At 38.1% G+C, this 27222-nt stretch overlaps 1 protein-coding gene across 4 annotated transcripts in view; it reads left to right on the forward strand.

The window, feature by feature from the left end:
• Nucleotides 1–27222, forward strand: part of DLGAP1 (DLG associated protein 1) — an 866993-nt gene that overhangs the window by 32696 nt on the left and 807075 nt on the right. The window lies entirely within an intron of this gene.

Consider the following 27222-nt stretch of genomic DNA (forward strand, 5'->3'; position numbering starts at 1 on the left):
GGTACAAAAATAGAGAACTTTCTCTCTGTAGTTCAGGTTTTCTAGTTAGATTTATCTTCCATCAAATTGAAAATGTCACTGGTGTTAACTGTTGCAGCTTATAACATGAGAATTATTTTACAGAGCAGCAGTGAGATACTGTAGTTTTGATCACTGTGTCATGATTCTGGCATATTTATTAGCTACCCTTTATATGGCTCCAAATAAATATATGTCCACTAAGTACTTAGTAGGAATTGGCATAGTTATGGGGGAGTTCCTTGGTAAGGCTGCAGATACTTGGTTGGCAGCAGTTTTATTTTTATTTTTATTTTTTTAATGTTTGGGATTCATTGAGGATACAAAGAATTAGGTTACCCTGATTGCATTTGTTTGGTAAATTCCCTCTTATAATTGTGTTGACAGCAGTTTTTTTTATAAAATCATAACTGTATACGTTAATGCATTTATGGGGCACAATGTGCTGATTTTAACAATTTGGAATGCTTACATCAAAGTGGTTAACATAGACTTCACTTAATTTACTTAATTATTGTGTTAAGACATTTATACTCTACTCTTAATAGATTCGACTTGTACCCTTGCAATATACACCGTAAGTAAGGTCCCTACTTTATCCCTCCCCTCCCCCTCTTCTTTCCTCCTTCATCCTGGACTATAGTTGTGTTTTGTCTTTCATATGAAAGTGTGGGTAATTATATATTGGTTTCGTAATAGTACTGAGTACATTGGATACTTTTTCTTCCATTCTTGAGATACTTACTAAGAAGAATATGTTCCAGCTCCATCCATGTAAACATAAAAGAGGTAAAGTCTCCATCTTTTTTTTAAGGCTGCATAATATTCTATGGTGTACATATACCACAATTTGTTAATCCATCCATGGGTCGTGGACACTTGGGCTGCTTCCATGAGTTGGCAATTATGAATTGGGCTGCAATAAACATTCTGGTGCAAATATCTTTGTTATAAAGTGATTTTTGGTCTTCTGGATATATATTTTGTAGAGATATTGCAGGATCAAACAGCAGGTCTACTTTTTGTTTCCTAAGTTTTCTCCAAACTTCTTTCCAAAAGGGGCATATTAACTTACATTCTCACCGAAGGTGATCAAGGGTATCTAAAAAGGATCAGAGGGGATCAAACTGTCATTCTTTGATGATGATATGATACTATACCTGGAAAATCCCAGGGACTCAACTACAAAACTCTTAGAATTGATCAAGGAATACAGCAGCGTCTCAGGATGCAAAATCAATACTCACAAATCAGTACCTTTTATATATGCCAACAATAGTCAAGCTGAAAATAAAGTCAAGGTCTCTATTCCTTTTACAAGAGTGCCAAAGAAGATGAAATATTTGGGAATTTACCTAACAAAGGATGTGAAAGATCTCTATAAAGAGAAGTATGAAACTCTGAGAAAAGAAATAGCTGAAGCTGTTGGGTGGCGCCTGTGGCTCAAGGAGTAGGGTGCCGGTCCCATATGCCGGAGGTGGCAGGTTCAAACATAGCCCCGGCCAAAAAAAAAAAAAAAGAAATAGCTGAAGCTGTTAACAAATGGAAAAACATGCCATGTTCGTGGCTGGGAAGAATCAACATTGCTAAAATGTTCATACAGACAATATACAGATTTAATGCAATCCCCATTAAAGCACCACTGTCATACTTTAAAGATCTGGAAAAAATAGTACTCCGTTTTATATGGAATCAGAAAAAAAACCTTGACTAGCCAAGACATTACTCAGAAATAAAAACAAATTAGGAGGAATTATGCTACCACACTTCAGACTATACTATAAATCTATAGTGATCAAAACAGCATGGTACTGGCACAAAAATAGAGGAGTAGATGTATGGAACAGAATAGAGAACCAAGAGATGAATCCAGACACTTATCATCATTTGATCTTTGATAAGCCTATCAAAAACACAAATTGGGGGAATGATTCTCTATTTAACAAATGGCAGCAGTTTTAACTGTGGAGGCAGGACAGCTGAGGGAGGTAGGTGGAGACCCTAGCTCCAGGGCAGAATTGTCTTTGGGTCCTGGCCTGGCTGCTTGACTGGTTACACGCAATTTTTCTTACATTACTTCATCTCTATGGGATTCAGTTTCCTCTTGTGCATAAGCGAATAATAATAGTACCTTCCTCATCAATTTGTGTTGAAGTTCAGAGAGGAAGACAGATGTGAAGTGTAGGGCGGGCGGGGACTGGCATAAAGTATACCCTCAAGTTCACTACCTGGTTGGCAGAGAGCAGAGAGTCCCCCCTTCCGGCCTGGCTCTGCCAATTCCTGCTTCTCTGACTGGGCACACCATTTCCTCAGCCTTAGTTTTCTTCCTTTGTTTGAAAGAGATCATATTATGCTGGAGGACTGTTATATCTAAGTGAAATAATTTATATAAAACATCTGGAATATCATGGCATGATATCATGAAAAGCTCGTATTTTCAGACCAGTGTGGAACCCTAAGCCCATTTGTATTTCTCCCTCTCCAATACACTTTAGAATAGACTCAACTAAAATAATAGGGGCCATTTTCTTACAGACACAGAAATCAGGGAATATGCCTGAAGTTCTATAGGGTTTTAGCAGGACATGAAGTGGCGTGCCACACCAGTGTCCATGCTCTGTGTGAATCCAGTTGGTGAGTAAGCAGAATCCCAGCCTTGCTGCACTACTTTTCCTAACTTGACCTTGGCTACTTTGGAAAAGAAATTTCAACTGTCAATGCAATGGTGTTCCAGCTTCTCACATGGCACTGCCGTCCTTGGAGACCAGCATTCTAGAACCCTTACTACTCTGAGAGACAGAGTCCAGCTATAAGAGGGAGGTTGGGGGTGAAAGCTAGAGTAGGCTGGCTTCCCCAAGATCTCATGCAGGTTATGCCTCCGAGTCTCAGCCCCTCCACTGCGATGCATGCCTAAGGTGGCGAGGAGGGTTGGAATGTCCAGCAGAGTAGATGAGAAAATAGTCTGGGAAATGGAGATCAGCAGCTTAGAGACAGCATATAAATAAAGCTAGAAATTAACTGATAACTACCCTGCAGCTGCGGCCATCCTCACCTGTAGGCTGTAACTTTCCCTCATTAAATCCCGCTCAAAGTATTTGATCTGTAGTTTAATGCTCCTCTGTCCTTCAGCCAGATAGCTTTCTTCCTTGAACAAAGAATTTCCTTTTTAATTGAAAGATGAACTGATGCCTTCTCACTTTTTGCCTTGTGTATGCATACCCCCAAATCCCTAATAAAAAGCCTTGAATAATCAACCTGGGACAGTGTCTATTAGCCTCATTAGGGGCTGATACGGTGTCATCTCTCATGGGTCAGAACACTGTGTGTGTGTGTGTGTGTGTGTGTGTGTAAATTTCACAATGCCTATTTTCCCTTTGTCTGCCAGATTCCAGGTAGTCGGGCAAAGTCCCTGAATAGAGGGACTCTCAGTCCACCATGCTGAAGCTTGATTCTTGGATAGCAACAGGGGTTGGTTCTTGCCAGGTGCCATTCTCAGCCATGGCTGCTAGTGCACACAAGAAAGATTGGCTGGCCTGATGATTAGAGCTCCCTACTTTCAACTGTGATTCTCTCCTTAAACTTTGGTTCCTTCTTCACATTAATCTGGACTCCCTAATTTGCTAGTGAAAATAATACCCTGTTTCCTCGAAAATAAGACAGTGTCTTATTTTAAGGTGTGCTCCCAAAGAGGCGCTAGGTCTTATTTTCAGAGGATGTCTTATCTTTCCTGTAAGTAGGTCTTATTTTCGGAGGATGTCTTATTTTCGGGGAAACAGGGTAGAATAATAACTTCTTCTTTTGGATCAGACAGAAAGAAATGAACGGAAGCTGCACGTTGTTTTTTAGAGCTCATCTGAGCTACCAATTACTGGACTAACTGGACTTCATTTATTTATTCACTTATTTATTTACTTAATAATTGCATAAGTGGCCTCTGCATACCAGTCACTATTCTGGAAGTTAGGAATCCCATGCTCAACAGAAAAAGTTCCAGCTCTTACATATTAATGGGAGGAAATAAACTAGTGGGAGGGAAGTGCCATAGAGAAAATTAAACAGACAATTCAATTTACAATGGCTACAAAAAAGCATACTTAGAAATAACTTTAAACAAGGAGGTGAAAGATTTATAAACTGGCAACTATAAAATGTTAATAAAAGAAGTTGAATATGACACAAATAAATTGAAAAATATCCCATGTTCATGGATTGAAAGAATATTATTAATATGTCCATACTACACAGTGTGACCTACACATTCAGTGCAATTCATATGAAAATTTCAATGTCATTTTTCATAGAAATAGAAAAAGAATTCTAAAATTCATATGGGACCACGCCAAAAACTCTGAAATAGGCAAGGCAATCACAAAGCAAAAGAACAAAGGTGGAGGCATCACATTACCTGACTTCAAATTATACTATAAAGCAATACTAATTAAAACAGCATAGTACTGGAATAAAAATAGAGACATCAACCAATGGAACAGAATAGGGAGCCTAGGAATGAACCTATCCATGTATAATCCATTGATTTTTGACAAAAGTGCCAAGAATATACAATAAGGAAAGAATAGTCTTTTCAATAAATAACATTGGTAAAGCTAGATAGCCATAAGCAGAGGAAATGGGACCCTTATCTCACACCATCTACAAAAATCACTCAAAATGGATTAAAAACTTAAATACAGGGTGTTGCGTGACCAGAGATGTGAACAAACAGCAGCTTTGCCATGGGTGTAAACTCGTTCCTGTAATTATTAAGTCAAGAAATAGACTACACGGGATGGGATGGTGTGTAGCGAAATTCTTTATTCAGGGTTTTGATTTTATACCTTTCTAGTCAGGTACACACTTAATCTATCATCTGTTAGTTTCACCATTATCTTATTTTACCTATCTGAAATTAACTTGAAAGGAAATATCCTGTTACCATATCAACACAATCACTTCTGTAGTAAACATCTTCTTCTAGACACTGACTAATCTCTGGGCAGGTATCTAAATAAAGATCACAAAGAATAAAGCAGCCACAGGGGAACAGAGTTAATGGAAGAGTATCTTCAAGCATTCACTCAGTTTACTCAGTATGAAGTAACGACTGTGTCTTTTCCTCAGGGCAGAGCACCTATAGACCTCTGACAATATGTTGTTAACATACGTCAACTCTCTGGCCCATATCTCTGAGGAAGGGCGGCATGCGCTTTGATCTCAGGCTTCATGGGGCACACAGCTTCAGAGAATGGGCTTGTGGAATTTTTAACTCCAGGCAAGCCAACTCTGTGTGTGTCCCAAGGGGGCCCAGGTCCCTTAAGCCTCTGGAAAAAAAGCAAGCCATTTTAACTCACACTGAGTTTATTTCTAAATATTATCCTACATTTCCCCTTTCTGTTTTTTGACGAGAACTATTAATACAAGTAAACAGTTGACACATAGGACAAAACAATACTCCTGTTTTTTCATTCCATTTTATGTTGCCCTTAAGCCACACAAAGGGTAATTGAACACAAGCGTGAATGTATCTTTCATCATGGACAGTAAATTCCATACTATAAGCATGGGGTGTGGTGTTTTGATGATAAAACAATCCACCAGTCCAACCCTTCATAGGTTTTAGGGCTGCTGCTACTTTCCACAAATAATTTGGGCCTGAAGCTATAAAACTACTAGAAGAAAGCAGGGGAAAGACTATAGGTGTACAACATTGGCCTGGACAGTGATTTTGTTTGTAACTAACTCCAAGAATACAGACAACAAAAGTAAAAATAAACAAATGGGATTACTTCAAACTTAAGAGCATCTGCAAAATACAGGAAACAATTAACCAAGTAGAGAGACAACCCACAGATTGGGAGAAAATATTTGTAAACCATACATCTGAGAAGGTGTTAATATTTAAAAATGTACGAAACTCAAAAAATTTAATATCAGGAAAACAAATAATATGATTAAAAAGTGAGCAAGGGAACTAGGTAGCCAATTCTCAAAGGAAGACATACAGATTACCAGCAAATGTAAGAAAAAATGCTCATTGTAACTCATTTAGGGAAATCAGATTAAAACCACAATGAGACATCACCTTGCACCTGTCAGAATGGCTTTTATAAAAGAAGACAAAAAAATACGAGTGTTGATGAGGATATAGAAAAAAGGGAACCCTTGTATACTGTTGGTGGGAATGTAAATTAGTAGAGCTATTATTGTGAAATTGTATGGAGGTTCCTCAAAAAAACTAAAACTAAAATTACCATATAAGCCAAAGGATTTGAAATCAGTACGTCATATTTTCAAATAAAGATACAGACAAAGCTTTATCACACAACTAGAAAAGAAAATTTGCTAGTACAAATAACATGTTTTTTTTTTTCCTTTGAATGTTCTACATGGATTTGCTGGTACATAGGAAAACTATTGATTATTTGAAATTACCTATTTACTGATTTCTTATGAGTATTAGTTTTAATAATTTTTCAGTTGATTTTATCCTAAGGAATTGATTAGACCACTCACTGTGTAACTTATTTTTGCAATAAATAATGAAAAGTATAGACCTTTATATGTCATAGAGTAGAGGATGGATTGATTAAATAAATCACAATTTATAAGAATCCTATAGAATCATTAAGACCTGCTATCTAATATTGTCCTAAATTAACTTTTTTATTTGTTTGTTTTTAAATATTTTCAAGGAAGAATGCAGAACAGATGTAAATAGTTTTTAATTTTTCAGTTTTTTATATATGCTGAGTATTTTTTTAAATGGATAGCTAAACTTAAAAAAAAAAAAGACACGTTTCTACTTAGTGAATGTGACAAACTGGGATTTTTATTTCACAGATACTCAATTCAGATAATTATTTTTTGGTTCAACTAACTAATATAGTATTTGGAATTGAGGAAACTCTTCTGACTTGTACTAAATCATGGTCATGAGTACGTATTTGTGCCACAATAGAGAATTTTTGAATAAAAGATATAAACACACAGAAAGGATTTTTTTCCCAAGAAATTGCAACTCTTTTAGAGATAGATCTGTTGAGTGTTCTTTCAAAATGAATTAATGTCAGCAGGGCACTGTCACATGGAACTACTCTTACTAGAAATATGTGAATAGAGTATATTTCATGGTTCATAAATTTTGGTGTGGATGGGAATTACTGGCATGACTTATTAAAGCATAAATTGCTGCGCTCTACCTCCAGACTGTCAGATTGGAGGTGGTGGGTTCAAACCCAGCCCCAGCCAAAAACTACAAAAAAAATAAATAAATAAAAAGAATTTTTGCTGTTAATTTTGAAACTGGAAATGGTCTGAGGTCACAGTTGACCCTTCAACAACCCAGGTCCAATTTATACATCATTTTTTTTTTCAACCAAACACGAATCAAGAATGCAGTATTTGCAGACTAGGAAACCCACGTATGTGGAGGGCCCACCCTCAGTATATGCAGGCTCGGTTAGGGCTGACTGCAGACTTTGCTTGCGCATGGCTTTGAGTATACGCCAGTATCCTAGAACCAATCCCCCACGTATACCAAAGGCTGACTGCACTCTGCTCACAAACTAACAAATTAACCTGGCACAGTTCTACACACATATACTAATAGAAGGCACCAGAACCTGGGGCAGAGACAAAGAGGCTCACCTCTCCCAGTAAAGCAACAGTCTTTTCTCTGGTTTTTAGTTCCAGTCCTCCCCACCCGAATCCCCACAGGGCAATGCTCTAAGGGCCAGATAGTGCCTGTGCTTGCAGTCGGTTTTCCTAGCAGGAGAGGAACCCCCGACCCCCGCAATGTAGAAGACTGTGATCTTTTGTTGGCTGCTGGGTAGGGAGAAAGATTGATTGGTTATCCACTGTACCAGAATGGAAGTAGATGTCTTCAAAGAATAAAAAGGAAAGGGCGTTGTTTTCACCTCTCTCCCGTGCTATCTTAATGGAAACACTAGTCTCCAGCTTCTAAGGCTACCTGTTATGCAAACATCCTTTGCAGTATCCTCTGCTCAGAAGGCTCAGTACCATACAGAAATGTGAGAATAAGCAGGATAATAAATAACTCAGGGTAATTGTTTCCCTACAATGGGCATAGAGGAAATGTGAACATGCCAGCTATTTAAAATTTCTAATTAAGTATCTTTTTCATTTTCTCCTTGTAAGTTTAAATAATAAAGTTCTGTTAATTTTCCCTTGTGTATATTATACTTAATAGTTTTTTGCCCATGGTGTGAAGCTTCTTAGGCACCACTCGGCATCGATGCATTTTCTGCAGGTCCTGGTACTGTGTGGGTCTTCAGAGTCATCCTAATGGGAATCCATTATTCTCTGCCACTTATTAGCAGCTTACTTTGCTACTAATCCTTACTGAAATCTCTCTGGGCCCCAGTTTCCTCATTTGTAAAATTGGAACGCCTTCCTTATCCTATTGTTGAAAATAGCAAGAATATGTATCCAGTATTTTGTATAGCACCTACTACATTACAGGTGTTGAACACTTGTATTATAGTTATTATTTGGCACACAGCAGTCGTAAATCCTCTGCTAATCCAGACTAACACACAGGCCTACTCCACCCTCAGTTTAGGTGAAGACCGGTCAGGCTCAAGTGCCATTACCAGAAAAACAACTCCGGCGATGCCCGTCTTCTGGTGAAGTGCTATTTATTAATGATTAATGCTATCAATTAATTAATTATTAAGTGCTATTTATTATTGATTAATGTTGGAAGTTTAAATCCGGGCACAGGAGAGCTGCTCGCTCAGATGCCACCTGCTTCACCACACAGGTGATGAAAAAAGATAAGAAAGTATGATTTTCGATGGCAATAGCCTGGCCTTAGGAACAGAGTTCCAAAGGGTTATTCTTTTGATGCTGAAGTTGCCAACATGTAGTGGTAAAGAATCACTTTGGAACACAAAATGTGTCACCCACAGGGGAATGTAGACATCACAAAGCCATTGATCAAGGCAGCTATGCTGAAGTAGTTGTTAGGTACAGGATTCAGGAGAAAAGGAAACTGAAATTAAACTATAAAGTGACTCAAGATGGAAGGAGGATGAACTCACTGCATTGCAGATTTTAGAAACTCAGTACCTCGGTGACTGTGTGTGGTCCAGTTTATTCATTGTTAGAATGTCTGTGACGCTGGCCTTCCTTTAATCTTCTTTGTCCTTCCCAGCAATATGGATTGAGGTTGTCACTTCTCCACTACGTGTGTGTGTGTGTGTGTGGGCGCGCGCTTGTTTGTACACCAGCTTTGGGCTGGAAGAGTTATGAAAGTGAGTGACACAATCTTACTCTTAAGTAGTATATAATTTTTACAAGGGTGTCCAACCAGTGGCCTTTGGGCCACATACAGATTCTTCGAGGACTGTTTTGCATATCGTGGTGTCAGATATCATAAAAAGTATGCAGGAACCTTTTCTTTTGCTCATCAGTTGTTGTGAGGGTTTTTGTATTGACTATGTGGCATAAGACAACCCTTTTTTGTTTCTTCCAACATGTGGCAGAAAAGAAAAAATGTTGGACACCCCTAGCAGAAGGTAAAAGAAAGCAGTGCATATAATTATAATCTAAGGCCAAGTTGAACAAAGTCAAGAGAGACTGGGCCATAATGTGTGACTATCTCCGTAGAAGTCGGCTTGCATGTGTAAATTTAAAGCCCCGGTTACGGAGTGAGAAGCACAGTTCTGACCCTCTTCTGATTAACACTTAGCCTGTCTTATTTCTTTAAATCTATTTCCTTGTTGTTGCAATCATATAATACTGTGAGAATAGATGCCTGCCTCAGAGTAAACATTCAATAAATATTGACCCTATTGACTCTCATTACTTTAATCATTAGTCTCTTTAAATGCAGTTAATAGCTTTTCTTAACAAGCAGAGCTGGAGGCCTCTCAGAAAACTGTAAGGTGACAATAGCTAACACTTACTGAGCATAAATTTGTGGTTGAAGCGTTCAGCTAAGTGCTTTACTTACCTTTATTTGATTTTATAAACAGTGCGAAGAGTTCGATATTATTTTTATGTCCACTTTATAGGTAATGAAATCGAAGATCAGAGAGTGTATATATGTGATTCGCCTCAGGGTGCATAGCTAGGAAGTGGTAGAGCCACAGGAAGTGGTCCTAGCTCATTTGGTGTTATAGGTCTTTGACCTCCATTTACTTATTTGTTTGTTTTACTCTTTTGTTCTCCCCCCTGCACAATGCTAGAAAAATCAAACGTATGGTTAGTCATTCACTACTTCAACAAGCATTTTCTTGAGATTCTAAGACCCAGACATTGTACTCTGATGGGGGATAAAGCATAATCCCTGCTCTGGGAAGGCAATTCGGTGCAACTCAACAAATATTGGTTGAGGCCCCTCTAAGAATCAGACTCTAGGACCACCATTAATCTACTGGGAACAGCAGGCATATAGCCAAATACCACAATGTAGTCTGGTAAGGCAAACTCCGGCCCCTTTGGAACCACGGGGGCAGAAAGAGTGAAGAAACTGGTGTATTTCTTGTCTGCACTGGCTGCGTGCTGCCCATTTTTATAATCAGCTCCGAGCGATTGCAGAGGACAAGTGAGGTCTCCCCTCTCTGCCCTCTTACCCTGGAATCAGGGGTGCTTCAGGGGCTGTTGTGACTGAAAGGGTATATTTGGAGAAGGCATTTTAACTGGGAATACAACAAAACAATACAATCAGTTCTTAGAAGAATGGGTAGTTTTGCCTGATTAGAAAATAGTGTATTTTCAGAAAAATGAGGAGGAAGTGAGGTGGGGAATGTTGTTTAAAATCAACTGATGAAACGTTTTGAATATCGTACTAAGGCCAATTCTTGATTTGCAAATGAAAAACAAAGGTTATGTATCCAAAAGTGGGCGGATTATGATACATTTCAAATTTCTGCTCAACTTAAACCCTTAGGATTCATAACTCACTGATTTGATTATAGTTTGAGATGTGAGAAAAATAGAATGGGGACAAAAATTGGAAGAATCCTAAGTTTAAATGACAAAATTTTTGGCATGCAGGAAAGTCTCTCAAACATGGACTAAATTAATGAAATGAAGTAGAATTATGTTATTTTAAAGTGATCTATCTCCTTAAAACCTTGAATTCTATGGCTTGGAGTAGGGTGGGAGTGAAGAGGGAGAGGAGGAAGAGGGAGGGGGTGGTTGGGAAGCGGGCTGCAGAAAACCATTGAAATACTACATTAGGCATGACGGCTGATAATGATTTTAAGTGCTGTAAGGATTTTTCTGAGCTAAAGCTTTTTGTCATAAAGATGAAGATTCTGTATTAAGGAAAACACATACAAACATAACCTCTTTAACAAATGTCAAATGGTCTTGTACACAGCTGAATGAAAATGAGACTTAATGATGACACATAGTCTAGAGCCTGTGACCTAATTGTTTTGTCTTTTGCATACAGAAATCACCAAGAGGACAGTTCTGCTTTTAAATGATTCATTATTGAGACTTGGTGATGTGGGCTATTCTCACTGGGGTTAGGTGGTATCTCAGGGTGGTTTTGATTTGCATTTCTCTGATAATCAGGGATAATGAACATTTTTTCAGATGTTTATTAGTCATTTGTCTGCCTTTGTCAGAGGAGGTTCCGTTCATATCTCTTGCCCAGAGGTAGATGGGATTGCTTACTATTTTTCTGTTGATTAATTTGAGTTCTCTGTAGATGCTAGTGTTATCAACCCTTTGTCAGATTGATACCCTGCAAATATCTTTTCCCATTCTGAAAGTTATCTTTTTGCTTTCCTCGTATCCTTAGCTGTGCAGAAGCTTTTCAGCTTACTTATGTTCCATTTATTAATTTTTGTTGTTGTTACCATGGCCCCTGAAGTCTTTGTCATAAAATCTTGCCCCAGTCTAGCACCATCAAGTGTTTTCCCCACACTTTCTGCTAGGATTTTTATCTTTTGTGTCTTAGATTTGAGTCTCATATCTACCTTGAGTCAATTTTTGTAAGGGGTGAAAGGTGTGGGTCAAGTTTCAGTCTTTTACATGTGGTTATCCAGTTTTCCCAGCATCATTGTTTGAATAAGGATTCTTTTCCCCACTGCATACTTTTGTTTATTAAAGATCAGCTGGAAAGCAGAGACTGGTTTCATCTCTTGGTTTTCTATTCCGTTCTATATGTCTATGTCTCTGTTTTTGTGCCAATATCATGCTGTTTTGAATATTGTGGACTTGTTTGTTTGTTTGTTTTTTGCAGTTTTGGCTGGGGCTGGGCTTGAACACACCACCCCTGGTATATGGGGCCGGCACCATACTCCTTGAGCCACAGGTGCCTGAATATTGTGGACTTGTAATATAGCCTGAAATCTGGGAGGGTGATGCCTCCAACTTTGTTTTTATTACTAAGAACTGCCTTAGCTATATGAGTATTTTCTGGTTCCATAAAAAAACAAAGTGCTATTTTTTCCAGTTCTTCAAAATATAATGTTGGTATTTTAATAGGGATTGCATTGAATCTGTAAATTGCTTTGGGTAGAATAGACATTCGGACAATGTTGATTCTTCCCAGCCAAGAGCATGGTATGTTCTTCAATTTGTTAGTGTCTTCTGCAATTTCTTTTCTTTGGGTTTCATAATTCTCTTTGAAAAGGTCTTTCATGTCTTTTGTTAGGTATATTCCTAAGTATTTCACTTTCTTTGAAGCTACTGTGAAAGGAATAGTGTCCTTGATTTGCTTCTCAACTTGGCTGTTACTGGCATATATGAAGGCTACTGATTTATGGGCATTGATTTTATACCCAGAGACACTATGTATTTCCTGATGACTTCCAGTTTTGTGGTTGAGTCTCTGGTGTTTTCTAAGTATAAGATCATATTACCAGCAAAGAGGGAGAGTTTGACCTCCTTTGGTCCCATTTGGATGCTGGCGTGGATTTGGAGAGAAGGAAACACTTTTGTACTGCTGGTGGGACTGCAAACTAACCCACCCTTTTTGGAAGGAAGTATGGAGACTCCTCAAATTAGACCTCACATTTGCTCTTGAAAATCTACCCAAAAGAAAAAAAAAATCCTTTTATCATAAGGACATTTGCACTAGGCTATTTGTCACAGTTCAATTTATAATCACCAAAACATGGAAATAGCCTAGATGCCCACCAACCTGGAATGGATTAACAAGCTGTGGTATATGTATACCATGGAATTCTATTCTACCATTAAAAGGGATGGAGACTTTACATTTTTTATGTTAACCTGGATGGAGTTGGAACATATTCTGCTTAGTAAAGCATCACAAGAAAGGAGAAGCAAACATTCAATGTACTCAATTCTAATATGAAGGCAGTAGATGATCTAATATAAGTTGAGGGTTAGGAAATAAGGGATTGGCAAGCGGGGGAGAAGAGAGGCAGATGGGGATGTTCACAGTGTATGGCACACGTCTTGAGGGCAGAACAAAATTACAAGAGGGTCTTTACCTAGCAGTCACAATCAGGATAACCTAATTCTTTGTACCCTCAATGATTCTTAAAATAATTAAAAAAAAATTCAGAGATAAGAGCTAAAAGATTTATATTTTTATGGTAAGCCTTTGTGAGAGAAACACAGTATAATTATTTTAACTTTAATGCTCCTGATCCAGGAAATCAATATGTAGAAAGTTTCTTTTTACTTTCAGACAAAAGCTAAAAATTTATATACTTTAACACCTGAGATAAAGCTAGAATAAGGTGTATCCATATATGTGTGATTTATAATATTATAGGTATATAACTTTAATGCTTTATTATTTGTGTATAAATATAGCATTTACATTAAATTTTTACTGTTCTTCTGTAAAAAAATAAATGATTCATTATTGTTTTCAAGTATAGTTTGATCTGATTTTGCAAAAAGCTGTTTTAATTTTGATTGTTGTAAGTATGATCTCTATTAATATAATTGAGTTTATCACAGACTAGATATTATCTGTCCCTTCAGTGAGAAATGAGGAAATTTGTTTGAAGCCCAAATTGACCAGACAAGTGTTAGAGATACTGTTCCAGGTTGTCCTGCAGACCCTTTGCTCATTTGTTTCCATTATCTTGGCGTATGCAGAGAAAACAGAAATTTCAGTGTTAGTTTCGAGATATTAGAATCATAATTACCTTTGTCCTTAAACAGCACCTGGAGCCATAAAGGATTTTATCTCTTTTTTTTCTTGGCTTCTTTAAAATATTGTACGTAATGTAATCACAGCTTTATCTTAATGGGTAAGTAAAAAATCCACTTTTCAAACCTATTCCTACACAGGAATTCATAGGTGGATTACAGTGGATATTTTGTGTTCCTTGAGTTGTAGACAGTACCTAGGAAGATTAGGACAGGGATCAGCTGGATGCCAATCAGTCAGATATTGATTTTATATTGATTTTGCATTTAGCAGCAACCCGTCCCACAAGGCGTTTGGGGCCCATCTCACACCACCTCTCACCAACTTCCATGAGAAGAGACTGTTTTTACCAGGTGTTTGGTTTCCTCTCACATCATCCCTCACCAATTTTGTGACTTGTTCCTTACTTCTGTGATTTTTATTTCCCAGTAGGGAAAAAAGACTACCCTTGAAATTCTACCTGGCTTAAATTTTACTTGTGAGAAAATGTACTATAAAAGTATGTCTGCGTGTGTGTGTGTGTATTTAACCAACAAGCCCCATTCCTCGACATACAGTAATTTAGAAAATGTAGGGGAAATTGTGTTCCAAAGATATAATCAAAGAGCAGTGTTCATAATAGATAATTTCCTTTTAAGTTTTTCAAATAATAAATTAGTAAAGTATATTATGGTTTGGGGGAAAATGTAAATCATAGAATGTTATATTATAAAAGATTATCTGACAGCATAGAAAATGTTCTTCATATGTTACTACATTAAAACATGCTTAAATACAGACTCATGATCCGGTTTTTAAATATACATATATATATGTTATGTCCCCACACACAGTAGAACCTCTGTGAGTTGACCACTCAAGGGACTGTAACAAACTGATCAACACAGGGAGGTGGTCAACATAAGGAACTAGGTCTACTGTACTGCTATACACATGTGGTACATGTCTGGTCAACTTAAGGAAGTGGTCAATGGAGGGACGTGGTCACTTATGGAGATTCTACAGTTTATATATATTCAGACATCAAAAGAAAACTTTATACCTGTTCAATCACCGAATACTTTGATAATGGGTGATTATACTGGCTTTTTGTTTTTATTTCTACTTTCCAAAAATGTTGCGTGTAAATTAAACAATAAAACAATGAAGAAGGTAAATGTTTTCAATAAACAGGATCAACTTTTATTACTCTGGACCATTTTTATGGTTGCTAACTCTGCTTACTTTCAGCAATTCCATATTACTTATGGAATTCATTAATGGCAGAAAACAGAATGAAAAAGTTTATTTATAATGCTTTAAAGGAAAGCCATCTAGCAATGATTTCTGTATGTTTCTGGAAATCCATTAAAAATAGTTGTCAGAGATCTACTGACTCAGATTCTGTATGTGGGAATCTGACAATGGTATTTTAAACAGTGCCCCAAACAATTCTAATGTATTGCTCAAGTTTGTAAACTGCTAGTCTATAGACAGCTTTGATAAAATAATTTTCCTTTCTAAATTTATTTTTTTTACAATTTGCGATGTTCTTTCTTCAAGATCAATGCTTCCTAATTTTTCTCACATTCATAATTATCGATATTCATTAAATTTATATGTGGTATAGGGCTGGTACCTCATTAACCCATATGCTTCCTATACCAGATGAGATTTTAACAATGTAGTTAATATAAATCAATAGTCAGACATGAAGTATTACATAGCATTATATTTCTAATGGTATCTACAACTGTACCTACCTTATTGGTGGCATTAAATATGTATGTAGGTACAGATGCAATAATCTAAAATTTATTTTTAAGGGACTGCCATATTTACATGTACACAGGGGGGCTCTCTGCAAAGTATCCCGCCATGTCATATGAATAATAATATTAACAATGGCTGGATACTTTCTGGACTGCATGGTAACATCTGGAGTTTGGAAAGCTAGTTTTCCCTGGGCCTTCTGGTTGTAGAAACAGTGTACTTAAATGATTGTTTAATTAAGCGAATATATAATAGATTGTTGTATTAGAGACTACATCTATCTTCCTAACACCTAGCAGGAAGAGTCATAACCACTCCGGCTTAGCCCTCCTGGGACAAAACCAAAATACTCTACACTGTCTCCCTACAAATCTGGATGAGCATTGATTGAAAGCTCAAGTATATGGCCTTCTCTTCATGTCACTTTTATTGGATTGTAATTGGTAATTTACATCTTCACCCTTGGGAGACTCAAATGTATTGCTTACACTGGCTGTCTTCAGTGAATTCTAAAAGATGACTCGAGACAGACCAAATTTCACCCCTGCAGTGGCCCCGCACCTTCTGTCTGTGTGCGGAGAGGAGCCGCCTGCCTTTCCATCTTGTATCCAGGTTGCGTTTCATCTCCACATAAATATCCTCAGCTCTTGGCTTCTGCTAACTAAACCAAGAAGGGCTGATGGTTAGATTTCATTTTAGGTTTTCTCAGTTAAAATTTAAGTTTTATATACTGTTCAATTCTCTATTTTACACTCATGTTCTTTACATTGTATCTACAGAATATATTGTTCCTTGAGTATTTTTTTAAGAACTCAAGTTCTTAATGTGTTTCCCGTTGATTTTGGAAAGTGTGTGCCCAGTATCCAGCATCTGAATACTACCCAAAACAAAAAGTATTTTTTGCAAAATTTGAAATGGTCACATTCTTCTTTCTGGAGACAAGAACAGAGGCCGTAAGTACCCAACTGCAATTTAAGCCACTAGATTTTCAAAACCTGGCTTTTCAGAGGGCGTGAAATGTAATAATCTACTAGATGTGGTAACGCTACTTTAAAATGACTTCTGACTTCATGTTATAGCAGAAGAGCAATGTAAAAAAAAAAAAAAACACAGTATGTTTCAAAAGATAAAGAGTCTGAAAGATAAAAGTTAGAGGAGACAGAAAAATTCTCTTAATGATGAATCGGTGCCTATGTTGTCACTGAGTGCCTGCATTGTTTATGTCATTTTGTGTACAGAACTCTTATAACTAGCAAAATCCCAGTTGCAGGATAAGCACAATCGCTCATAAGTACACCTGACTTGGAGGTGTTTAAGCTCATAACTGCAGGACAGGCACATTGCCACCCAATAGAATTTCAAAATTAGGTCTACTTATTCCCTGCTCATTGTTTGTAATTGAAATTTATTTTTAAATTATTTTCCCTGAAAAAACAAATCAGTTTCATTCCTTTTAAAATATGTTGAGGGAAATATCTCCACTCTCATCACCCTACCACTTCCACTGATAATTTCCACAACTGTAAAAAACATTTTTTTTTTTTTTTTTTGAGGCAGGGTCTCACTTGATCACCCTGGTCCCTCACAGCAATCTCAAACTCTTGGGCTCAAGCACCCTCTTGCTCAGCCTCCCAGGTAGCTGGGACTATAGACACCCACCACAACGCCCAGCTTGTAAAGAACTGTTAAACAATTGTGGAATCAAGTTTGGGCCCCTAAGTATTCACATGAATGTTAGATAGAATTGACACTGTCACAGAATTTATGAAAAAAATTGTGTTTGACTATTTCGGCAGCACTGTCATTGTATCATATTTTTCTGATTTCGAACAACACCTCTAAGTCTTTGGACATTAGGAGACTGCCCAGCATGCTAACCTCTGGCCCCGTGAGCTTTTTCAGTGTTGCTGATTGGGGCTGCACACACAGGATGGTGCTTTCTAGACAAACACACAAGACAAAGCAATTGCATGTTAGGAAAACCTGCTCCATCTTCGTCCAGCCACTCCCTCACTGCTTCTGGTAGAGTGTGCAACTTGCCCGTAGAAGGTTTATTTTGGTCATGCCCAAGAGCCCTTCATATCACAGACTGGAATTTCATCTGTTCTTCTGTTCTCCACTTGGCATTTGCCCAGGCACTTAGTACAGGGAAGTAAGATGGGAGAAGTTTTACAGTGAGCTAGAACAAGAAAACAAAGGGCAAAACACCCCACTGTTGCATCCAGCCCCTCAAATGAGATGATCCAGCACCTTCTGGCAGTGTTTTATCCCCCCCACAAAAAACAAAAAAATTGCAGTTAAAAATGAAAGCTGCTATGTGAATCCAGGTCCAGTAACACCGAAGGCTAAAATCCTTGCCTCTCAATTTCTTTTTTTAGTTGGCCTGAGGCAGATGATGAACTGTGCAGCAGGTGGACTGATTTTAAACTGGCATCTAGAACTCCCTTCGCTGAAATGGTTCTAAACCTCAGACATTCCTAAGTCTCTCACTTTCTTTTTTTCCCTCAAGAGCCTTGGAGCACATGGAAACATTGAAGAGCCACACCCACCCCTAGAATTTAACACCAGCAAATCCTCAGGGCCTAGAGCAATTATCCCAGGCAGAGTCATATACACTTGAATTAACACTTCACATAACTGGATCTGCCCTCGGAGCTTTGGGGTCATTTGGGGGAGAGACCGTTACAACAATGTGAAGGAACAGCTACAATAACTCTTGCTCTGGCATTTGCAGGGCACACATCCGTCATTTCCAAGTTCTTGAAGTCTATTACTTCTTAATTGAAACTCCTTTGGGAGACTTTTCCCATTAAAAGATTAATTGTGACACTATTCTTGCCATATCCATAGAGAAAATCTCTCAGGCTCACAGCTACTTTCTCCTAGATTGGAAATTGAACCTCTCCCGCCTTATGCAGAATTTAACCTTTGTCAGGCTGCCCCCCTCATTCTCCTGATCACAGTCAGTTCCCTTCTTTGTCTTACTGTTCAGCACAGCCTCAGTAAACGTTTACTCTGTTCCAGAGCCCCAAGGCCAACTCTGTGTTGTGATCCCTCCACTGCCTTTGCCAGCAGGATGCCCTATTGGAACGGGCAGCTCTTCATGGCCTTGTAATTGTCCTGCTCTTGAATCTGAAGGAGACAAACTCCCAAATGCTCACGTGCTTCACCCCCTCATTTTCTTTAAAAAGCCATTTCTCTCCCTGACTACTGTATTTCAGCCTCAACCCTTCTAGTCTATGTTCTCCCCTCCTGTTCATTTTTTTCGGAGGCCTCCGCCCAGTTTGTCCACTTCTTCTCCTTAGCTTCATGAACATTGCCCACCTTTCCCTAAATATTTCTGGAATGAGCGACTGAGGCACAGCCCCACATCCTGCTCTTTGCCCTGTGTTTTCTCCCCCCATAAAGACCCCTGACGTTTTTAGGTCTGTGCCAAATGACCCGCTGTTTTCCTCATGCCCAGAAATTCTAGGTCCCTTAGCTCTGGAGTCATTCCCAAGTGCCTCGACTGAGTCCTGTGCTGATGCTTTCACGGCTTGCTCCCTGGGAGCCCCCAGACCTGGTCTTCTCTGAGCTTTGAAAATTCCAGGCTCTGAGGACTAGTCCCTTTGTGCCATGTTTTTACTTTAGTGACGGATGGGCCTCTGACATTCTCTGTCCTTTCAAACACTCTCCGCTGGGGTTTACAGGCTTGGTTTCTGGTGGTTTGTCTGATTTTATTCCCTGCTGCGGACTTGGTCCACCGCTTCCCTGCCAGACTCAGAAAACACTGTTTTGCTCATAGTGACCTCTCTATTCCTCCTTTTTGGCTCTTGAATCCTGAAATGGCTCTTTTGTCTAGACACAGTTCTTTGAAGGTGTACCTCAGGCAGAGAAAGTCATTGTTCTCAGAGTTTACCAAAGTGTCACTTTGTTTTTCGAGTACATTTCATCCACCACTTCCTCCCTCTGGGTGAGGTCATTGTACCCCCGGCCCCGAGAAGCCCCAGCTCAGGGCACATGGTTCCTTTTCCCTTAGAATCTGTCTGAACTGTCAAGTGTGTTCTTAAGTACTCTCCTCAGGTAGAGAAGACACTACCTCCTTCCACTCCATCAGTATCTCATTTCCTTTTCAATTCTCTTTTCTACCCCTGTTCTCACTTTAGACCTTTGTTTTTAACTAGTCCATTCCTCTTTGAGTCTCGTTTGGGGATTCTAGACAGACAGATATCTTTGGATGTTAGAATCTTCACTTTCCCTCTTAGTGTTGAATTTATAATAATTGCACTGAACTCTTCTCTGCGTGTACTTATAAAGGGAACACTGAGAAGATTCCCCTTCGTCCTACTTTGTTTTTTAGCAACTAGATGTAACCCCTATGGGCCTGGGTCCCTTGTTTTGAAATGATGATCAGGATTTAAAGTGTGACTAGCTGGAGTCACCTGTGTGTCCCTCACTCCAAAAGTGTCCTGGATCTGAACCCACCTCTTTCACCGCACTCTTGTTGAAAACAGAGCAAGACAGCTGATTGGATGTCAGACATAAGTGCCTGCCTAGTGATTTACAGATGTAAAACTTAAGAGCACTAGCTTCAGTTATTCTGCTACTTCCATACATCAAAGACCACACTGTGAGTCTTACACCTTCTAAAACTAGAAATTACATTTTTTTTCCCTACTGGTTCATTAACTCTACAGTTTAGTCTTTGTTGGGGCTTAAATTCCAGAAACCACATTTTTTCCTACAGATTCATTAACACTACAATTTAGCCTTCCTTGTCACTTGAATTCAAGATCTTTTGCTCATAAACCTTTAATAGGATAGTGTATTTTATTTATTTATTTAAGGTAGAGATAGAGGCTAATCTATGTGTTGATGAGGCTAATCTCAAACTCCTGGTCTCAAGCAATCCTCTGCCTCAACCTCCCAAAGTGCTGGGATTACAAGCGTGAGCCACCATGCCTACCCAATGATGTGTTAAATGTATTAACCAATTCTCCTTCCCATTGTTATGTTTGTTTCCTCTGTGTCTTCCCGTTCCCACCCACGCTATTCCTCCACATTCTACTGGTACTTTCTTACCAGGTCTGGGAAGAGCTGACATTTCTACCTCTCCTGCTGAAAGACCTCTCCCTAGCTGGAGGGCCAAACTTGACCTTTCATTGGAAATGACCTCTGCAGTCATTGGTTCTGAATCCTACCCGTATGTTCTCTTTCTGTTTCCTTTGTGAAAGGATCATCTATGTTTGTGTCACCCACATTCAAGCCTTGTCCTTTATTTAATCCCACTGGCCTGTCAGGACTGAGCCTCACATTTCTTGGATCCGACAAAAGCATATTTATTACCAGTTTGGCTATGGCTCTATGCTTGTTGAAAGTTCAAAATGGTTTTATAAAAGTAGTGCTTTTCTTTTTTATTTGCTAACTTCAATGAATACAACTTTTGTGCAAGTACATGAATGACTTCATAAAAAATCTGTTTTATCAGTTACATATGCATTACCATGTTTAGTACTTTCCAAAGATTCTTTAGCTCACATGGCTTGATCTCTTTAAAACTTAACTTTATAAACTACCAATGAGTAAGCCTTTCCTACGCTGCTGTTTCAAGTCGCAGGCAAGGTTTCTCGAAGAAAAGCATGCAGAGAGGGAAAGGTAATGGAATTACCTTCTCGACTTGGCAGTCTCGGTCAGTTTTGGGCTTTATTTCTGTCTTTACTTTTCAGGGCCTTTTACCCATGAGTGATAACTAGTGTGTTGCGGCGTTACTCCTGACTCAGGAAGCCAAAATAAATCAATCCCTATAGCTGCCTAAGATCTACATCATACCTTTTAAAATATTTAAAGACACAGGTATTTCCCTAACTCTCCCATGTTACTTAATAAACACGCTCAGTTTATTTATCTCTCCTATCGCAAGCTTTCAGAAGTATTTCCTTTCTTCTGAAAGCACGTTAACTCATAAATGTTCCTTTTGAAAAGCGACTCCGGAAATCAGCCTCCTACATCAGACAGGGTCTGATTGGCACCAAGTCCAATGACATTATTACATTCTTTGCTGTGATCACTACTTCAATTCTGCAGCCTAATACTGTATTAGCTTCTTTTGATAGCCAGGCACACAATAGACCAAAATTGAGCCTGCGGTCCATTTGCTATAGCTTGTCCCAGTCATCCTGTCATCTCTCTCATGACACAATGTCCAAACGCGTTTTCCCCACCCTGTGTGGCTAAAGTTGATGTTTTGAACAAACTGATTACTAGTTATGAAACTAAATATTATACAATGACAGGCCTGAGACAAAACAATCCAGACAGTTTATTACCGTGTCTGCTAATTTATGACATTTATTGGAATTATTTCCTATGATCATATCTATATTTTCAAAAATTGAACTTGAAGGCAGCAGCATGCTGCCACGTCGGAACTGGCACAGGGTATGCTCCTTACTATCATTGCTAGCCCCCAGTTATGTGATTGCAGAAAAGGTTGCTTCTGTTTTTTATGTGTATAAATTTAGCCATCGTCAACAGATATACACATTTATTAATGCTTCTGTGGCAAACTCTTCTTTTCAGATCTAAAGCACTTTTTTATTTACTGAATTACCAACTGAAAGTTGAACGTGTATCAGCTATAGTACTTTACTTTTAAGTTGTAATGAAAATTGATGAGTTTTCTTATGAGTAATGTATGGCTTTAGACCTACCATTTTCATTTCTATAAGGGACTTGTTTATTAGAGTACATATTATCATTAGGTATCTTACATGTACCAGCTCTTATTCACAAATCATTTTGTCTTCGCATCAGAAAAATCTATCATTTTTACTCTTTTGGTAAAAACATTACCATAGGCACTTATAGCAATTAGGAATCCTGATCATATGGATTTTTAACAAGAAAAGTTTTAAGTGTCTCTTCATCACACAATATTTTCATAACAAAGTGGAATGGTTTTGAAGTTCCATTATGGACCACCCTTCTTATAGGTATTTCACCCAGATACAATCTTCTCATTGATACACAGAATCATAGATATAAGAAGTATATTTATATCAATATTTATTTGCATTTTTATTTTTTATTTTATTTATTTATTTATTTTGTAAAGACAGAGTCTCACTTTATCGCCCAGGCCGTGGCATCACACAGCTCACAGCAACCTCCAACTCCTGGGCTTAGGTGATTCTCTTGCCTCAGCCTCCCAAGTAGCTGTGACCACAGGCACCCGCCACAACACCAGATATTTTTTGCTGCAGTTTGGCCAGGGCCGGGTTTGAACCTGCCACCCTTGGTATATGGGGCCAGCGCCCTACCCACTGAGCCACAGGTGCCACCCTGTATTTTTGTCTTTTGCTTTCAATAGATTTAGGTGAGCAAGTAGTTTTTGGTTAAATGGACGAATTGTACAGTGGTGATTGATGTCGGGGCTCTCAGTATCCATCACCCCCATGGTGTATATTGTGCTTGATAGCTAGTTTTTCATGCCTCACCCCCTTCCTCCCTCTCCCCTTTTGAGTCTGCGATGTCCTCTATAACACTATGTGTACCTCTACAAACCCATATTTCACCTCCCACCTATAGATGAGAATATGCTGTATTTTATTTGCCATTCATAAGTTACATTGCTTAAGATAATGATCTCCAGCTCCACACAAATAGTTGCAAAAGACCTAATTTCATTCTTTGTATGGCTGAGTAATACTCCTGGTACATGTATGTATACAAACTTTATGGTTACCGTGAATTCATTTATCTAATCTAGGAATCTTTTTAGGATTTCTAGGTAAAAGATCATGTCGTTGGCAAACAGAGATCGTTTGACCTCCTCTTTCCCAATTTTGATGCCTTTTATTTCTTTCTTTCTCTTGCCTAATTCCTCTGGCAAGGATTTTGGTACTTTGTCGAATAGGGAAGATGACAGAGGGCATCCTCTTCTTGTTCCAGTTATTAGGGGGAATGCTTTCAACTTGTCCCCGTTCAGTTTAATGTTGGCAGTGGGTTTGTGATATGTGGCTTTTTATTATTTTGAGGTATATTTCTTCTATGCCTAGTTTGTTAAGAGTTTTTATCATAGAGGAGTACTAGATTTCACTGAATGCTTTTTCTGCATCTACTGAAATGATTGTGTAGTTTTTGTTTTTAATCGTTTATATGGTGAATCACATTTATTGGCTTGTTATGTTAAGCCATCCTTGACATCCCTGGGATGAAGCCCAGCTGGTGATGGTGAGTTATCTTTTTGATGTGCTGTTGGATTCAGTTTGCTGGCATTCTGTTGAGGAGTTGCTTCTGTGTTCATAAGAGATATTGGTCTATAGTTTAGTTTTTTGGGGGTTTTTTGCAGTTTTTGGCTGGGGCTGGGTCTGAACCCACCACCTCCAGCACACGAGGCCGGTGCCCTACTCCTTTGAGCCATAGGCACCGCCCTATAGTTTAGTTTCTTTTGTTGAGTCCTTCCTTGGCTTTGGTAATACGTGATACTGGTTTCATAGAATGAGTCAGAGAGGACTCATCCTTCATGTACCAGTTCTCTGAATATCTGGGAGAATTCAGCTGTTGAATCTTTTGCTGTCCTGGGATTTTTTTTTTCTTTTGAGATATTTTGTAACTGATTCAACCTCACTACTTGTTACTGGTCTGTTAGATTTCCATTTCTTTCTGATTTAAACTTTAGGGGTTACATGTTGCCAGGAGTTTGCCCATTTCCTCTGGTTTCCCAGCTTGTGTGCGGAGTTGTTCACAGTTGGCTGGCGTGATTAGTACCTTTCTGTGGCATCTGTTGCAATGTCTCCATTTTCATTTCTGCTTGAATTTATTTGAATTCTCTTTTATTTTCCTGGTTAATCTAGCTGAACCAACTTTTTGTTTCATCTATCTTTTGTATTGTTTTTTGATTTTCATTTTATTTAGTTATGCTCTTGTTATTTCTTTTCTTCTGCTAGTTTTGGATTTGGTTTCTTTTTCTTTTTATTTTTTTTGTTCTTTGAGGTGTGATGTTAGGTCGTCAATTTTTGATCTTTCTCCTTTTTTATGTAAGCATTTAACACTATGAATTTCCCTCCTTGCACTGCTTTTACTGCATCCCAGATATTTTGATAACTCATGTCAATTATCATTTATTTTAAAAAACTTTTTAATTCCATTTTGATGTCATTATTGACATAGAGATCATTCAGAAGAAGGTTGTTTAATTTCTCCATATTTGTACAGTTTGGAGAGTTCCTCATTGATTTCTAGTTTCATTTCACTGTGATCTGAAAATATACTTGATATGATCTGTATTTTTAAAAATGGACTGAGAATCGTTTTGTGGCCCATGGTAAGGTCTATTCTGCAGACTGTTCCTTGTGCTGATGAGAAGAACATATATTCCGTTGATTTGGGATTAGAATGTATTGTAAATGTCTATTAGGTCTATTTGTCCTGTAGCCTACTTAAAGTAAGAAAAAAATAGTAAATTATTTACCATTTCCTTAATAATATTCACAAGGTTAAACACATTCAAATCTTTGTTGTAATTTAAGATATAAACACTCAAGTGTCTGTTGAGCTATCGACTAGTTTTACCTATAGTGATATCTTATCCATCATACACTTCAGAACCAGGACCAAGATTGAGCCAACATTTTATTTTTTAAAGCCCACATAGTCTTACAAAGCAATTTTGACTGCTGTCTTACTTTAAATGCTCACAGTGTCTTGAAATCATTGTAAAATTGCATTACTTGGTATATCTAAAATGCCCAGGGCAAGAGATATTGGACCAGTAAAAATTAGATGTTGGTGCCATTTTTCTTTTTAATTTAATGTTAAAAAATAAAACTTTGTGGATGTTTAAGGATGTCCATTTTATAATACACTTTCATGTATGCTGCTAAGTGAAGCAGTGTATTTCCCTATTTCATGGAAGAAGAAACACAGAAAATTAAAGTGACCTATATATAGTTTATGTAGCTACTTAGAAAACAGCACCAGGTCTGCCTCTTCCTCCTCCAGTTGTCGTTCTGCGTGTCACCACTGCTCACACTGCCTTTGCAGATGGCTGCTTCCAGTAGGATTCCAGCTTGTTAAGCCAGCGAGTAGATACACACTGTACTAGTGTTTATAACTGCCTTCAAGGTTAAGGAATGTTTTTATGTTTGTTCTCTGGGGAAGAGATAGTTAAAGGATTTTCTTACTCGCTTAAGGAGACTATAATTATCTTTTGACATACCATTCTGAGAATGGAAGTCCTATATCAATGCAAAATTAACCTTCATAACCCTCTCATGTACACATTTAACTCACATAACATGCTATATTTTTAAAAGTGTAGAATTACATTACATAGAATTGTGATGAAAATGTTGCTGCCAAACACAAAAGAACAACAAAAAGGAATAATAAATATCCAAAGGTAAGGGCCTTTTTCTCTCCCAAATCAACTTCATTACTCCAAGAAGAAAAAAAAAAAATAAAAAAAGCCTTTTTCTCATTTAGCAAAGCAGGTCCCCTAAGTAAAGGACTATTCAAAATTAGGTTTATATGGTATGAAGGTAGGCAATGTCTTTTAGTGTGGGAATAGGTATTTTATTTCTGAGGGCTGAAATTCCATGAAGAATAGACATTAAAGCCATTATTGCTGATGTGTGAGCAAATAAAAATTCAGGCATCCCAAATACATAAAGTGAGAGTACGAGCAAGCTTTGTGCTACTCTTGTTAAGTTCTAACACAATAGGATCTGTCTGGGTTACAATAACGTGAAATAATAATTCACCAAAAATAATTACCACTAAATAACCCAAAGAAGATAGGCACAGCAAGTATAATTTCAAAAATATTTTTATACAAAGGAGCATTTTTTAAGATTGAATGTTCCCTTTAAAATACAAAAAATGTTCAGTGTTTCATATACTAATCAAGGTGACAGCCTTCGTAGAACACGTGACATATATCCTCCTCCACGTTAAAGCCACACAAACTAGTCTGACTTTGGTGATACTGACACACCCTGGGTTCCAAGTCACCACACCACCCTACAATGATCAGAATAAGAATTAGAGTAAAACAATGCACACTGCCTTACACACACACGCACATACTCATGCACAGACCTTCTATTGGTGAAACTGGGTTGTGAATAAAAATTAAAGAATCCTGTAGACAAGTTTTATAGTAAATAAAATGGTGCATGTGAATGCATGGAGGCTTTTTCTGATAGAAGAAGCTTACAGCAGTATTGGGTCATGAGGGCGTCCCTTGTACGCAGATCTCCATTGGAGCACACTTGTTTCTCACAGTCGTCTACATCACCTCTGTGGCTAGGATGGTGATCAAAATACCAGTATACTAAAAGGGAAAAACCTCCTACTGT

This window comes from Nycticebus coucang, chromosome 19 (genome assembly GCF_027406575.1).
Source record: "Nycticebus coucang isolate mNycCou1 chromosome 19, mNycCou1.pri, whole genome shotgun sequence".
Lineage (NCBI taxonomy): Eukaryota > Metazoa > Chordata > Mammalia > Primates > Lorisidae > Nycticebus > Nycticebus coucang.